Genomic DNA, 15155 nt, shown 5'->3' with positions numbered 1-15155 from the left:
CCTGTCCTTACTGTCAGCCAGTTGAAGAGGTTTTTCCACCTTCCCCGGTTTCTACGCAGTCCAGTGAAATTTTTTTCTGAGTGACAATTCACTTCAGGAAATTAAATGTAGTGAGTCTCCTCTTCTGAAATAGGTTTTGTTGCTCCTCAATCATGTGATCAGCCCTTAGTTGTACTTGTTCCAGGATAAGTTAATTTACAGAACACGGGTGTCCCAAATTGCACATTACATTTGCCTCCCTACCAACACAAGATTGTGCTGCCCTGCAAAGAAACTCAATTTCACATCAGTTAGAGGGGAAAAGACAGTTATCAGGGTGTATATGGGAGTGGAAAACAGATGGGAGAGGTTGGGTATTATTCCCAAAATCATGCAGAAGGCAGGATCCGTCACTTCTCATACCATAACGAAGTACAACTTCAGCCTGCAGAAGTTCCTTTTACTCATTTTTAATCAGCATTGAAACAACCAGCAATCATGACATGTAACATAGCTTGGAGTTAACAACCCCTTGAGATGAGTGAAGACAGCTGTGCCTCGGAGATGTGTATTCATGCCCTCTGCAGATGCTGTTGTCTCTGTTTTCATCTGTTTCACAATTGCAGAGCTTCTCTGCAAACCCCAGTACCTGTCTGAAATTTCTCTGGTGGGATATGGGCATCTATGGGGAGGGTATCTCTCTTTGGGTTAGTCACCCTCAGCTGTCTTTACAGCTGCAGAAGTGAATAAGGCTTCCTTAGAATCTTCTCTATATGCACATTTAAAATAGAGTGCCTGAGTTATGACCCAAAACTACTTGCTGTTGACTACACAGAGTGCCAAGGATGAGATGCAGTCGTGTACCTTGGATTTGGCTAAAGACAGGTTGGCTGAACCCTGTTGTTATTTTCATCTTTGGATGAGAGATAAGAGTTAAATGAAAGGTAGCAGCATCACATAAAAGCACTGTCTTTCAGAGTCTCAGAAAACAGGACCTGCTGGAACTCCTCTGCTTCACAGCTGCCTTTCTCCAAATCTGTGTGTTATCCATAGGCACCAGAAATATTGTATATGCACACGATATTTCTCACATCTCTCAGGCTTACATGCCCAGTACAGTGTGGGGACTAATTTTTCTCATCATTGCTGCTAAGAATTCAACTCTGACAGTGGGATACACCTTGCTGGATATCATATAAGAAGCAGGAAGAATTTCGAGTGACTTTTTGTCTGCTGAGCAGGGTTTTCAGCTCTGTAATGCTACATAAATAATTTCATCGCTGATTTGTAAACAGAGTGTGTTTGAGGAGGAGGAGCTGCAGGATATTCCACTGAAGGCCCTTGACAGCTCTGTCTGAATGCAGCTGGCAGACAAAGGCAAAATGAGATCCCATGGTAGGAAGGAGAAGGTGGAAGGATTTAAAATGAAAACAAGAATCAAACTTGGGTTTGAATTTTTTTGGGGGGATTTTTTTTGGTAGGATGGATTATCAGCAAAACGAATCTTCTTGGACTGAATAGCTTCTGCCCTTGAGATCTTTATAGGCAGAGTGATCTGAGAACTTTACCCTGTACTAGCTCCTCAGCTAAGAGTGAGCTGTGAGATTTCTCCAGAGCTCAGACAGAATCAGAATGGTCCTTCTGGTCTTAATGCTGAGGCATCTAGCCTCGCAAGACAGAATCCACATCCATGTTTATAAACACGGAAAGCAAGACAGAGGAGCAGTAAGTGGTATACTGAGAATTTACTGATCCTGCAGCGCTGGTCACTGCCCCTGTCTGGGGAACAGCTTCTCCACCACTTGTTTGGTGCATGGTGGTCATATCTTCCCAGCAGGTGCACGTTCAGTCCCACTGCAAGTGTTCGACTGTTCTTCAGTGTCAGTAGGGGCAATGCAAGGAAAGATTCCTGCTTGCCTGTCAGTGGCAGGATTGACTGTGAGCTCAATGTTCTGCTGCAAAATAAAATTGTGGTTGGAGGTAGAACACAGGTCCTTTGATCCCATAGAATCATAAAATCACTTAGGCTGAAAAGTGCTTTTAAGATAATGAAGTCCAAGTCCAACCATTAACCTAGCACTGCCAAATCCACCTCTAAACCATGTCCCTAAAAACGTCATCTATGCATCTTTTAAACCCCTCCAGGGATGGTGACTCCACCACTGCCCTGGGCAGCCTGTTCCAATGCCTGACAACCTTTTCCAGGAAGAAATTTTTCTAATAGCTAATTCCCCCCAGGTTATCTACTCCTCATCACACTTATGCTCCAGTCTCTTCCCCAGCTCCATTCCCTTCTCTGAACTCACTGCAGGACCTCAAGGGCTTTCTTGGCATGAAGCACCCAAAACTGAACACAGGATTTGAGGTGCAACCATCCTTATGTACCTGTCTCCTGATGTGAGCCATGCTTCAGTGATCCACTTTATGTACCAGCCACAGTTCCTGTTGCTCTGATAAAACCTTTTTCCTGCTCCTCCACTGGGAAGATCCAGGTTGGGATGCTAATAAAAAGGACAATGTTTTCCAAAACTCTCTGCCCCAACCATGTGAACTCTGGGACGGAGTAAATATGTTATTGAAACACATCATATCTCATGAAGAAACTTGCCAGAAAATATGCAGAACTTTCCAGAGGGAAAAGAAATAAAAATCCGGCTGACACAGCCCTGGGAATCGGTGACTGTTATCATTATTTGCCTGGTAAGGAGTCAGGACCATGCGGGGATCTGTCACTGCCAGAAGGCTCTTGAACATCTGTTGCAACTGCAACAGCATCCGAATGAGGAGGAAAAGATTAATCATGCTCCGGACGTTACTGGCTAATGCATCTTCCCTGCCAGCCTGCAGTCAGTGACAGGAGTGTCCTGAACCGTGTTTTGCAGCGGGCTCAGCAGGGACACACAGACAGCCGGGAGGCTCTGGCCCTAAATGGCTTCATTTAAAAGTTGCTCTCTGATTAGATTGCTTTTAAATGTTGCCAAATCCCCCCTGTTTTTTTCCCCTCAATCCCAGCTTCATGAGGGAGGACTGAGCCTTCTAGTCGATGCAAACAGAATTTGGAGCTGGGATGAAGGCTGGCTTCATCCAGACAAAGCAATCGTCACAGTCTGTGGGGCTGCTGTGGCTTTTGGGAACAGAAAAGGGGGATGCAAGTGTGGTTCTTGCACATATAAAAACCCCATGTTTGGAAAAAGGTGAAAATAGAAAACAGCTACAGCAAATACAAACTCTCACATGGTTGGATCAGACACTGAGTGTTCAGGGGAAACATTTCCAACATGCTTTCACCATGCCTTCAGGGGTTATCATGTAGGGGGGAGAGGCTGCCTGTGTGTTTGGTGATGCAAAGGACTTCTGCCCACAGCAAATTCAGCTGCTACATGTCTGCTTCCTCTACGGGTCATGGCTGTCACTCCTACATCAGTAAAGAAAAATGTAGGGGAATGAACTAGGTCTCACTGGCTTTCTTCTGCATGCTGGGTGTAGCTAAACATCATCACTATGCTACGAGGCTGAGAACCTGATGAGCTATCTTCATAGAAAGATAAACTGCCTACAACTAAATTTTCTTTATGGTTCACAGGTCTCTCTTGTTCCCCTTTTACAGGCTTTTAATGTCACCTAAAGGTACCGAGGAGTCTTATGAGACTCATCATAAGTGAAATGGATGGTTGTTTTATGGACCTTTCTATTGTATGGCTGTTGGACACTGGCAGTGATGGCTTCATGACACAGAAGACTTCCTACAGATCCTGTCCCATTCAGATAATTTTTGTACTGTATCAAAACAATTGCATTCCAGTAGACAGGTGCTGCCTGGAAGGTCAAGGTAATCTCCATGGTTTGACCTCACACATGTAAGATGCACTCAGTTCTTGGCACCCTTTAAAGACTTCTCCTTTCTGAGCTCTCTGAAGAGGGTAAAATTGCAAGGGATCAATCCCAACCTCATGTTAGGAATAACCAATCTGTCCATGAAAGTGAGGAGCAGCAAATACATCTATGAACACATCAGAGTAAGTGCCAGTAATGATGATTAGATAAACTCCCAAGTGCTGAGATGATGGAAGGCAGAGCTGTCGAGCTGAGTGCAGGAGTAGACTGTGAAGGCAAGTACATTTTTGTACCACGGCATTCCACAGTTCCCTCACAGATTTGTGGTGAAAATGGGTTTTTATTCAGTTTTGACAAGATCATTTCTCCCTGTGCAAGATAGGCTATTCAAGAAATAAACGCTGCATAACAGTATTTATCTGAAAGCTGTGGAAAAAAGGAAATAAAATGGGAAAGAGAAGAAACTCTTTCTGTCTGGCTCTCTGCAAAGACAAAGCTACAGACAGCAAAGGCCAGATTCAGACATCCGGTCTCTACTTAGTCCTGTTGGTGTTTCCTATTGCCTTCGATGGCCTTCAAAGGTCAATAGGCATCCAGAACCAGTGCAAAATTTTATGGAGTGTTCAGTAGAAGTTAGAGCAGTGAAGTCAGATCTCAGGAAGAACGGTTATTTCCAGATCTAGAGTAAGATCTAGGTGGTTTTATTCCAGACCTATATGCCGTGCTTACCCCACCTCCTGTGATGAACCAGAGCAAGGAGACTGTCCAGTTGCTTGGTCATCCCACCATTGGATAAGGATCTGATGGGACGTGGTCATCCAGTGAAAAGCCTTGGAATCTGGGTGGGAGCATAACCCCAAACCATGGGACATACAGGAGAGATTTCAAAGTCATCGGCTCTTGGTTGTGAAAGAACTGAAGAGCTGTCAGCAGTTTTGCAGCCAAGCTCCACCATTTAAAAATCTCCCCGCTCCCTTGAATAGCCTCTCTCCTTCCTTCACGAAGGTAGAGCGAACTGCAATTAGCAGCTGTGCCCGCTCCCTAAAGCAGCTCAGAGGGAGAGCGAGCGGCGTCTCAGGCCATTAGCCCTGGAACCGTGCCATGAAGACCCTCCACAGTGTGTCTGCCACTGTGATGGATGGTGGCACATTTCAGAGCTCAGCTTGTTCCCAGCCAGTGACTTACGGTAACTTTCTCTGGGGGCTGAGGGTAGAGGAGGAATAAATGGTGCATGAAGCATCTGTGAGGGAAGGAGATAATTCTCAGATGAAACTCCACCACCGCACGGATGTGTAACATCCCTTCCTCACCACCCCTGGACACCACATACCACCTCTCCTATGACAGCAGGCTGAGAGAGCTGGGGTTGTTCAGCCTAGAGAAGGCTCTGAGGAGATCTTATTGTGGCTTTTCCATACTTAAAAGGGGCCTACAAGAAAGATGGGGACAGTCTTTTTATCAGGGCCTGTTGCAATAGGACAAGGGGTGATGATTTTAAACTAAAGGAGGGAGATTCAGGCTGGACATGAGGAAGAAATTTTTTACACTGAGGGTGGTGAAACACTGACCCAGGTTGGCCAGAGAGGTGGTGGATGAACCCTGGAGACTTCCCAGGCCAGGCTGGACGGGGCTCTGAGCAACCTGAGCTGGTGAAGATGTCCCTGCTCATGTCAGGAGTTGAACTGGATGAGATTTGAAGGTCCCTTCCAACCCAAACTGTTCTATGATCCTATGTTCTATACTCAGCTAAAGATAGCTTGAGATGATAGCCAGTGGGAGAACCATTTGCTGGTGGTTCGAGATAGCACCAACTGCTACAGGTACAGGACATGTGAGTGTGGCATGGGGGAAAGCTGCTGGAGGTGCTGGAATGAAACGGAGCAACCAGGTCAATGTCAGGTGTAGCACAAGGAGAGAAGAAAAGTGATATCAAGGTAGAGCTAAACTGATGGATCTGTACCCATCTTAGCCTCAAAGGAAGCAGAGGCAGACAGGTGAGTATTACAGGCTGAGAAAAGTCAATTGCTGCAAACTGCTAATACCTTGCTCAGCAAGAATCCCAAATAAATGCAGCTGCATTTGCAGTGATGAAGGTATTTGCCCCAGGGAGTAGTGACCACAGTGCTGAAAACTCATGTCCACATTGCCTGGGGCAGTCCTTTCCAAGTCATCACCTAGTATTGCACTTAGCTATGGCACACTGTGGTCTTAAGATGTAATTATTATTTTTACTATGTTTTTTCCAGTTTAAAGTGCCTGAGACACCATGTGTGAGTGTGCGTGAACCTTTTGTGGTATCAAGAGCTGCAGGGATAGGTCAGGACTGTGTGGTGGAGGCAACAAAACCTGGGGAAATTCTGGGTATAAGGGCTCTCCTAAGTGGACAGCCCTTGGATTATTAATTTATGAAGAAACTGGGACTGATCTAACACATACACACTGGGGACACTCTGGGGAACCAGGACCTGGAAATTGTCTTAGCAAGCACAGAAACACGAAACTCTGAAATTTCCTGATGTCGAGCTAGCTTGCTTAAAGCTGCCCAGGAAAATCCTGTGCTTCTTCAATTGCTTATTAAATAGAGAATGACAAAGTCCTCACGGTGAGATGTGCTTTTAGCATTGTGTGAATCATTTTTCCTTTGCTTTCCTATGAGGCACCCTGTACAAGCAACAGCAGTCTTGTTACGCCTCCGTTTCAGTGATCCTGATTGTTATTAATGATAATAACAGCACTTACAGGGCCCAATCAGGACTAGCACTAGATGCTGTACACAGGATGGTTCCTGGCTGAAACACCATGCAAGCAGTATATACACCTCTTATACCTCCCTGTTCTTTTGTGAAACCGTAGGAAGGTGTAATTAATCTGACATCAGCGAGAAAGCTGCTTCTTGTTACTTTCCCAATTTTTTCCTTTTCCAAACAGTATGTGAGATTTGCCCTTAATTTTCTGTAGACGGTGCATTTCTCTAGAGACCAAAGAGCTGTTACTTCCTTGAAATATTACTTATGCTACTCTGACGCCAGAAATTTTGTTTTTGTCAACTTTTATAGATTGCTACCCAATATTTTGGCCTCAACTTATTTTGTATAATCCTATCAATTTTATTCTAGTTTAAGTCCTGTGAGTTATAAAACCAAATGCCTGTGATGTGCCATAAATTTGAAAGCACATGAAACATTTGTGCCCAATTTAAGAGCACAATAAAAGATCAAAACAGTTTGCTACACATGAGTACTACTCATGAAAGCTGTGCAAAATACACTCAGTGAAGGAAACTGTAAATGGATAAATTATATATACATTATAATTCTGCATGTGTATGGGGAGACACGTTTGAGAGGTAAGAAGGTGCCTTACAAAACTGTTAGAAGCTATGTGAGAACATCAAATAATGAAATTTGACTGTCAGAGTTCTCTTGGCTACTGAAAATAGTGTATAATTCAGCATCTCCAAACATCAAATGTTGCAGGGAGTGAGCTTCATAGGCTGATTGAGGCAGACGATGAACAAGTTAATGGCTGTGAATCAGTGAAGCCTTTTACAGCTTCCCTGTTGAGAGATAACTAGAAAACCTAATGTAGTTGTGTGAAAGATGCTCCCAGGTGACCAGCAAAAGGACAACTCTCTGGCTCTGCTGCTAGAAGTGCACTGAACATTAAGTGCCTTCCAGTTGGTTTGATTCTGATACTGATATCCAAAAGACCCAAAAACTATTGTCTGCCCAGTTAGTAAAATCACCTGAGCTGTGATTTCACTCTCCTCCCACCCAGCCTGGTCTTGCTCTGCTACATTGTCCAGTTTTGGGTCCTCAGCACAGGACACACATGGACCTGTCGGAGAGGGGCCAGAGGAGCCAATGATCCAAGGCTGGAACAGCTCTGCTGGGAGGACAGGCTGAGAGAGTTGGGGTGTTCAGCTGGAGAAGAGAAGCCCTGGGGAGACCTTATTGTGGCCTTTCTGTACTTAAAAGTGGCCAATAAGGAAGATGGGGACAGACTTTTGAGCAGGGCCTGTTGTGATAGGACAAGGGGTGACGGCTTAAAGTAAAAGAGGGGATACTCAGGTTGGACATGAGGGAGAAATTTTTTACACTGAGGGTGGTGAAAGCCTGGCGCAGGTTGGCCAGAGAGGTGGTGAATGAACCATCCCTGGAGACATCCCAGGCCAGGCTGGACGGGGCTCTGAGCAACCTTGGCTGGTGAAGATGTCCCTGCTCATAGTAGGGGTTTGACTGGATGAGTTTTGAAGGTCCCTTCTAACCCAGATTATGATTCTATGACTGAAGGACTCAAAGCCCAAGAGCTCTGCTTCAGTAAGCTGATGTTCCCAAGAGCTAATGAACATATTTCGAGCAATCAGTCATTACGAGCCTGTTTGCTTCCACTTGTGCTGCAGCTGAGTCTGAGGTCCTTGGGGAAACTTTCTCTTCTGATTGCCACAGAGTGCAGAAGTCTTATGTGACCTTGCTAATAATGTGGATCTACCTAACAAGTGTACAGTCATTCTGGAAATAAACTTCCTAGGTGATTTCTTAGCAAATGCTGAAACATTTCTGTGTTGGTCTAAATTACTTCCTCTCCTTTTGCCATCTGGGAAATAAACAGATTTTTCTGTTTGTGAGGGGAAAGCAGCTTTTACTTCTTAAGGTTAACCTGGGAAACCAAACATACTCTCTGCAGTACTACCACTGTCATCTTCCTTGTCCCCACGGGGCTTTTCTCAGCCATCACCCATCCCTGGCAATTTTTCTGGACTGTGAGCACTGAGTTAGCACAGATCCCTTGGTACAAGTGCATACAGTGTTTCCAATATACAAAACGCTGCAGTGCGAAAAGAGCTGTGCTGCAGTGCACATTCCCTGAGCAGAGAGAAATGCTGTGTGGGAAGCTGAAGGGAGGACCTGGCAAAGTTCGAAGCAGAACTTTTTACCACAAATTTTATGTCCTACAGCCTTCTGGGTCCCCTAAATTTTCGGTTTTGTTCTGCTTCCAAAAGGTGCTGTTCATCCCCTGTCTGTTTCTCACTGTATATAGAGCTGAGTATTGTAAACTGCATTTGCCTTCTGCATTTTCTGGTTTTTGTTGTTTCTCATTGTAAAGCCATTCATGGCAAAGGAGTGTAGCAGGGGTTAATTCTTTGAATTCACTTACTAAACCATTTTTAACACCCTTGATAAGCTGCCTGGCCTACAGGTGTGACTGCAGAGAATCACAGGTTTCTGCTTCATGTATATCCCATGACACCGTTCATCAGCCCTATGTGGGCTTGTTGGCATTAAAATATCACTCCTGAATGCAGCTGAAGGATCAGCTTTGCTGATGAACTGAACATCATTGCTTCTTGTGCTCAGGAGGCAGTGATTCAGGTGTCAAAACAACCTGAGATCTCCTTGTTGATTTGCAAGGGAGTTGGAAATAGTGACCTTTATCCAAAACTGTGGGGCAAGAGCAGATATTTTCAGGATTGTCACAGTGTACCAAGTCCTTGTGCAGCATGGGACATGCAATAACCAACCCCCTGATATTTTTGATCCAGTACAAGTACAAGGGGAGACTACATTTCACTAAAAAAGGGTGTAAGGAGGCCAGAGAGCTGAAGAGATGGGGCATCAGCTGGGAGGAAGGGCAAGCAAACAGGAGTACATGTGAAGCAGAGAAATCCACCAAAGAATGCAGGATAGTCTGGGTACCATTTTCCACCATAACACTTTTCTGCTGGCTTGAGGTGGTCTCTGGGAAGGTGAAGGTGGCCTTCAGGATGTGTTTTTGGGTAGAGGAAGGACAGGTTTCTACCATTGCAGGATAAATAGCTTGTACATGTGTGCTATGGGCAGCTGAGGGAATGCAGGCAGTCAAAGATACATCAGAGCCAGGACAGGCTCACCTGTTATCTCAGGGCATTTTGGAGGATCATTGAAATTAGCTGCAGGTGGAGACTGTGTAATCAGGTGTGCAGGTTCCTCTGAACCCAACCAAGTATTTAAAAAGCAGTGGAGCAATGGGATGTTCAACAAGAAGGAAGACTTGATCTCTACTTTCTCACTGACCATGTGTCTGAAACTGATGCAGCTTAAGTACATCTGGGAACAAGGAGAAGGCAGATCATCCATCCTACCTGACTTCAAGGTGCTGGATCAGATAGCACCAACCCAGCTAAGGGATCATCCCTTTCCCTGGACTGCTGGAGGTATATTTTTAATTTTCTTCCAGCACCTCATGTGCAGGGGCCAGGGGAGAGAAAAGGGAACAGTTTGCAAGATGGGGAAGAGGAAAAAAGTGTCATGCCCCAGGATTCTGTGGGCTTGAAAGCTTTAGCACAAGGAAGAGTAAACCCTGGAGCACTGGCCTGGCGCAAACTATTCCCACTTCTCTGTTCTTCTCTCTTTTACTAATTTTCCTCCCTTTGATCTTGATTTGCTGCCTCTGAGACTTGCATAATTTCACCCTTGGGCAAGTGGAACAGCTGCAAAACTCCTCTTTCCTTCCTTAAGACATAACCCACAGGCAGTTTTCTGAATTTAGGTGTCCATGAAACAGATCTGCCTTCCGTCACCAGGTCCCCTTTGTTCTGGGTTTTTCTAGGGTGGATGAGTGAAGTTGGCCTCAGAGAACTGGTCATGACAAGCACAGTGTGTCCACCCTGTAACTGGTGTGTCCCTAACTGACTGTTAAAAGGTAGGCATTTTCTGCAATACAGAGGCCATGTGCAATGCTGTGTCTTTATGATGTTGACAGCTGGAAAGTTTGGACATGCTCAAGTTGGTGTAGACATGGTATCTGAGGCTTAAGGTCCTGTCTCAGCTCCTTTCTCATATACCACAAAGTTTCTGCTGCTGTCTTAGAGCAAAGTAATCCATTGAGGTTATTTGGGCTTGAAATGAATTAATTTTGGGAGGTGTTTCTATGCATTGCTGAGCTCATAGCAGCATGGAAAGGAGCAGAGCTGAGGTCCTTCAGTTATGTCAGGTTCATACTGCAGATAACTCACAGCAATTTCCATAAGACTTTTCTGGAGCGACCTGTTGCAAGCATTAGTACAGATGGCTAAAGCCAGACAGCAGGAACTCCTTCTCGGGATCATGCTGTGATTGGAAAAAGAAATGTTGCTCCACTAACACTTACTGGATTCCCAGTTTTAGAAAGACTCTGGGGATTTTTCACCTCCTTTCAAGTCACTGAGAAAAGGCAGAATGGAACTTTTTTCTCAGTAAAAGGGAGTGTCAAGAAGGAGCAGAGAACAATGATGGTTGAGCTTAGATTTCTTTGCAGTGCTTGAAGGGTTAATGTTGAGCTTAACACTACCCATGGATCCCAATAACCTGCTCAGCAGGCCTATGAGTAACTCCAAAATCTTCAATCTTTTCCTGCTGTCGGCATCTCTCCAGATTAGTATACTCTCTCTGTGTGCTAGAAGACAGTGGTTTCCTTTCCTTTGATGACGCTATTTTTAGTTTTACAGTGTCTCCTTTCTTCTGAGATGAAGATGTAGGGGGATTCCCACCCCATCACTAGGCAATACCTGCTGTTCTTAAATAACCCAGAATCTAACCTTGAGAAAAGTCTCAGGAAAGAGTTCATCCTTCAATAACTGCAGCCAGTCCCATGCAGGCTTGAATTTTTTGGCTAGGCAGATAAATTTGGAAGTTTAATTCATCCCACAGACTGAGAATTTGTCATTCTTCTTGTGAATTATGTCATATTCCTAATATTTGCTAGTCACATGCTTTCCAGTGCTTCTATGAACAAGACTTTTAGGCTCTGAATTTCTGAGAAAAGTGATGACTGTTTGTTCTTCATGTTTTAATTATGATTGTTGTTTCTACCTCCCAACTGGGCAGACATTTTTTGTTCTCTTTGCTGGTCATGAATACTGAAAGATACTGGACAGGTGGCTGGAGCCATACATCCTTTTCTGTTGCAGATATCTATTCTGAAGATATTTAACAAAGCAGATATTAGCATTAGTACAAACATTCAAGTTGAAACAGGTCCCCTCTCAAGCAAGGAGACTAATAAAATAGCAGATCAATATTTCCAGTGTGAGAATGCCCATTCAGTTACAACAGTGATGGAGTAAATATGATTTTAAAATCAAAATCTGTCATAAACTGATCATATATGATGTTTTACTATCAGCCCATGCCTTAAAAACAGATGTTTTATTTTCTTCATCACTTTTATCTAGATTAAGATTGTGACTATTGAAAAGAAAAACCTTAGTGGAGAATTGACTATGTGTAGTGTCATGAAGAGATGGACTCCAGACCTCAGTTTCTACCTCCAGAGGAATTCTAAGAATATGTCACAAAACATACCCATATATACCCTTCTTCATTGCAGCTGAGGTCTGCAGATGTTTCATCAGTAGCATCAGACCTTTCTCCTAGAATATTTGCTTCCTGCTACCAGACCATTTTGGTCAGCTGATGGTATTAATGTCTTTTACTTTGCATGGCCCAGGTTAATCTGAAATCATCACAGAGAAGCCTTCATGGCTCCTTTGAGCTTCTGGAATAGATTATCAGGGGCCTTCTCAGCATGTCCCTAACCCCAGCGCCGCTGAGGCCACTACGTAATTAGGCAGCGATTGTGCCGCAGCAAACAGATTGTGTTGAAGATAACCAGATGTGAGCAGATAAAGGGGCCGATGGAATTCAGGCCATGTGCGTCTTATGTCTGAAATCCTTCAATAGCTTCTCCAGCCCTGAGTTCAAACAGCAGTCACAGGCCTGCAGTGCCTCATGCCAGGATCTTTATTAGGCATTGTTTCTGGTGATCTGAGCCCTCTCAACTTGCCAGGTGAATGACAAAGGTCAGCAGTTTGAAGGTGAAGGCAGAGTTGTGTGCTGTCAGTTTCTTCTGATCACAGGGCATCTGCTTCTGCTCATACCTCTGAAGGTATCAAGCCACTCATGACACAGACCACAATGGCCAGAGATGAGGATCACCACAGCCATCTTGGTTGATAGTTTAATGTTCTGGTTGCATCTAGTAAGGGGGCTGGAGATAAATATGGCACTGCAAGATAGTGTTGAGTAGTTCCAGATAGACCTTCTGTCATCCTTGTTTTCATTCCTCCATGCCGGAGGGTGACATCAACACAGACGGGTTGGAGCTAAACAAATTGTCCCTTCACCTGGGGGCGCGAAGGAGGAGAAACAAAGCTCATGAGAAATTACCCCATCACAACAGTTCCCCCAAATTGTATTTATTATTCCTGACACCTTTCCTCACAAAATACCCACGCACAAGACCATGAAGAGATCTTAAACTCCATACACTGCAGATTGAGAAATTTTGGGGAAATGGTGGTCTTTTCCTCAACCTCTCATACAGGTAATATCAACAGCAGTACCACCAATGCAGCACACTTCTGATTAACCAGCAAGACAATGCTTATCCTTTCAGTGGAAGGGAATTTCATTGAAGACTTAAATGAAAAACAATCCAGTACATTGAAGGGTTTAGAGGCATCATATGGATTTTGAAATCCCATATGTACTTTGAAAACTGTCCTCTTAGAGCACATCTAGGTGTCTTCTACTCCATACATGTTCCTGTAGCTTTTATGAGTCTCTTTCAACACTTTCATCCCTTTAACGAGTGAAGGTTCCACAAGAAATTCTTTCAGTCACCTAATGAAAATGTCCCCAGGCTTAAAGGTAGCTATAGACCACAATCAGAAGTTTGCCTAGACATTTTCTCAGTCAGAACCAGCAGTTTGGGTGTCCCTAATATACTGTCTCTGTTCTTTTATTATCCTCTTTTGCAGTCAAACGTAACAATTCAATAAACAACCTCCTTTCCACCCCTTTCGTTCCCTCTGAAAGGCAAACTGATTATTGTTTTTTTTTAAAGAGTAATCTAAGCTTTACAGGACTTCTACTGTCAGGCACTTTCAGATATTCCATTGACAAATCCCAGCTAGACTTATCGCCAAGGATATTCAGTGCCTTCTGATATCATTATCCTTCTATTAATTGAAATTCTGTCATAAGGAAGAAAACAGAAAGATTTCCGAAGGGGGTAAAAAATAACAAGTCAAAAAAAACCCACAAAAAACAAAACAAAACAAACCCTAAGCAAACCTCTGAGGCAATTCCCCAAGCTAGAAATGCGAAACAACGTTTTGTGACTTTGTCTTACAATCAACTTCCCAAAGGGGCAGAATCATCAAACATTACACGGGGTAGTCTTAGCAATTAAAGAATTTATACATGTATATGAAACACCACAATGCTGATCACAGGGTGCAATCCAGTGTGCAAAGTATTTTTCTTCTGGGATTCACCAAGACGCTTGCTGGTTTACTAAGAGTTGGATTTTAATCTATTTTTTCCAGATGTTTTGCCTCATAACAATGCAGGTTTTACTATATGGCTCTCATTGTCTTACCAAATTAATTTTTTTCCCTCTTCCCTACCACATCACTCCTTTCTCCCTAAATTTTGATATGTAATTTTTGGAATGTGATTATAGCAGAGCCCTGCACAGTAGACTACTACTACAGTCATCTCCTTGGAGGAACATTGAAGAAGCCTCAAGTGAGGAGCAGGAAGACATTAGTCACATGAAGCAACTTTCAGAGATGGACAGAAAACAACCAACCAACCAGAAAACCCAACAAAACCTAACCCTCAAGGTTTCTATCAGATTAAGAAAGCAGAAGTTCAGATGACAAACCTTGCCATCCTGGTTGGCCAAGCTAGAAGAAAAAATCTGTTGGATGGTATTTAAAAACAAGCCATCAGAACCTGTCTTTACCTGCTGTTGAAAATCTCCCTTCTCATGAAGCCCAGGAGAAGCATCATTCCCATGGGCACTGACCAATAACCTGTTTTCTCATGAGAAGTCTCTGAACCTTAGAACTTCATCACTGACTTGAAACCAATGTATGACCCTATGTGTATTTACACATTGGAGTATTTTTGCATAGTGAAACAACCTTCCCAGTGTGCTAAAACTGTGTTATCAGCATGAGTAGCACAAGATACCTTCAAAATTTATATTACTTGCCAGGAAAAACCTTTCCAAAGGTTCTGGAGCTGCTGCCTGAGTCAAATTCACATAAGCATGTAAGTCATCTCGTCTTAAGTAAACATGACAAATATGCTACCGATTTCTCTGTGGTTTGACATCAGTACAACTCCCTCCTGACTTAAAGGGAGTTTGTGATCATTTATACCATAAAATTTATGATGATGTGTAATGAAATAGACAGATAAGGCACAGAAACCTCTGAGCCAGTGAGAAACGGTGCCCTGCCATTTGTCATGTACGGATGTTCAGCACTTTCAGGATCTGCTTCTTGATTAGGGCAATTATCACATCAAATG

The sequence above is a fragment of the Streptopelia decaocto genome (assembly GCF_964273445.1).
Source record: "Streptopelia decaocto genome assembly, chromosome: 1".
Lineage (NCBI taxonomy): Eukaryota > Metazoa > Chordata > Aves > Columbiformes > Columbidae > Streptopelia > Streptopelia decaocto.
The sequence above is the reverse complement of the archived record's forward strand: the minus strand, read 5'-3'. Positions refer to the sequence as shown.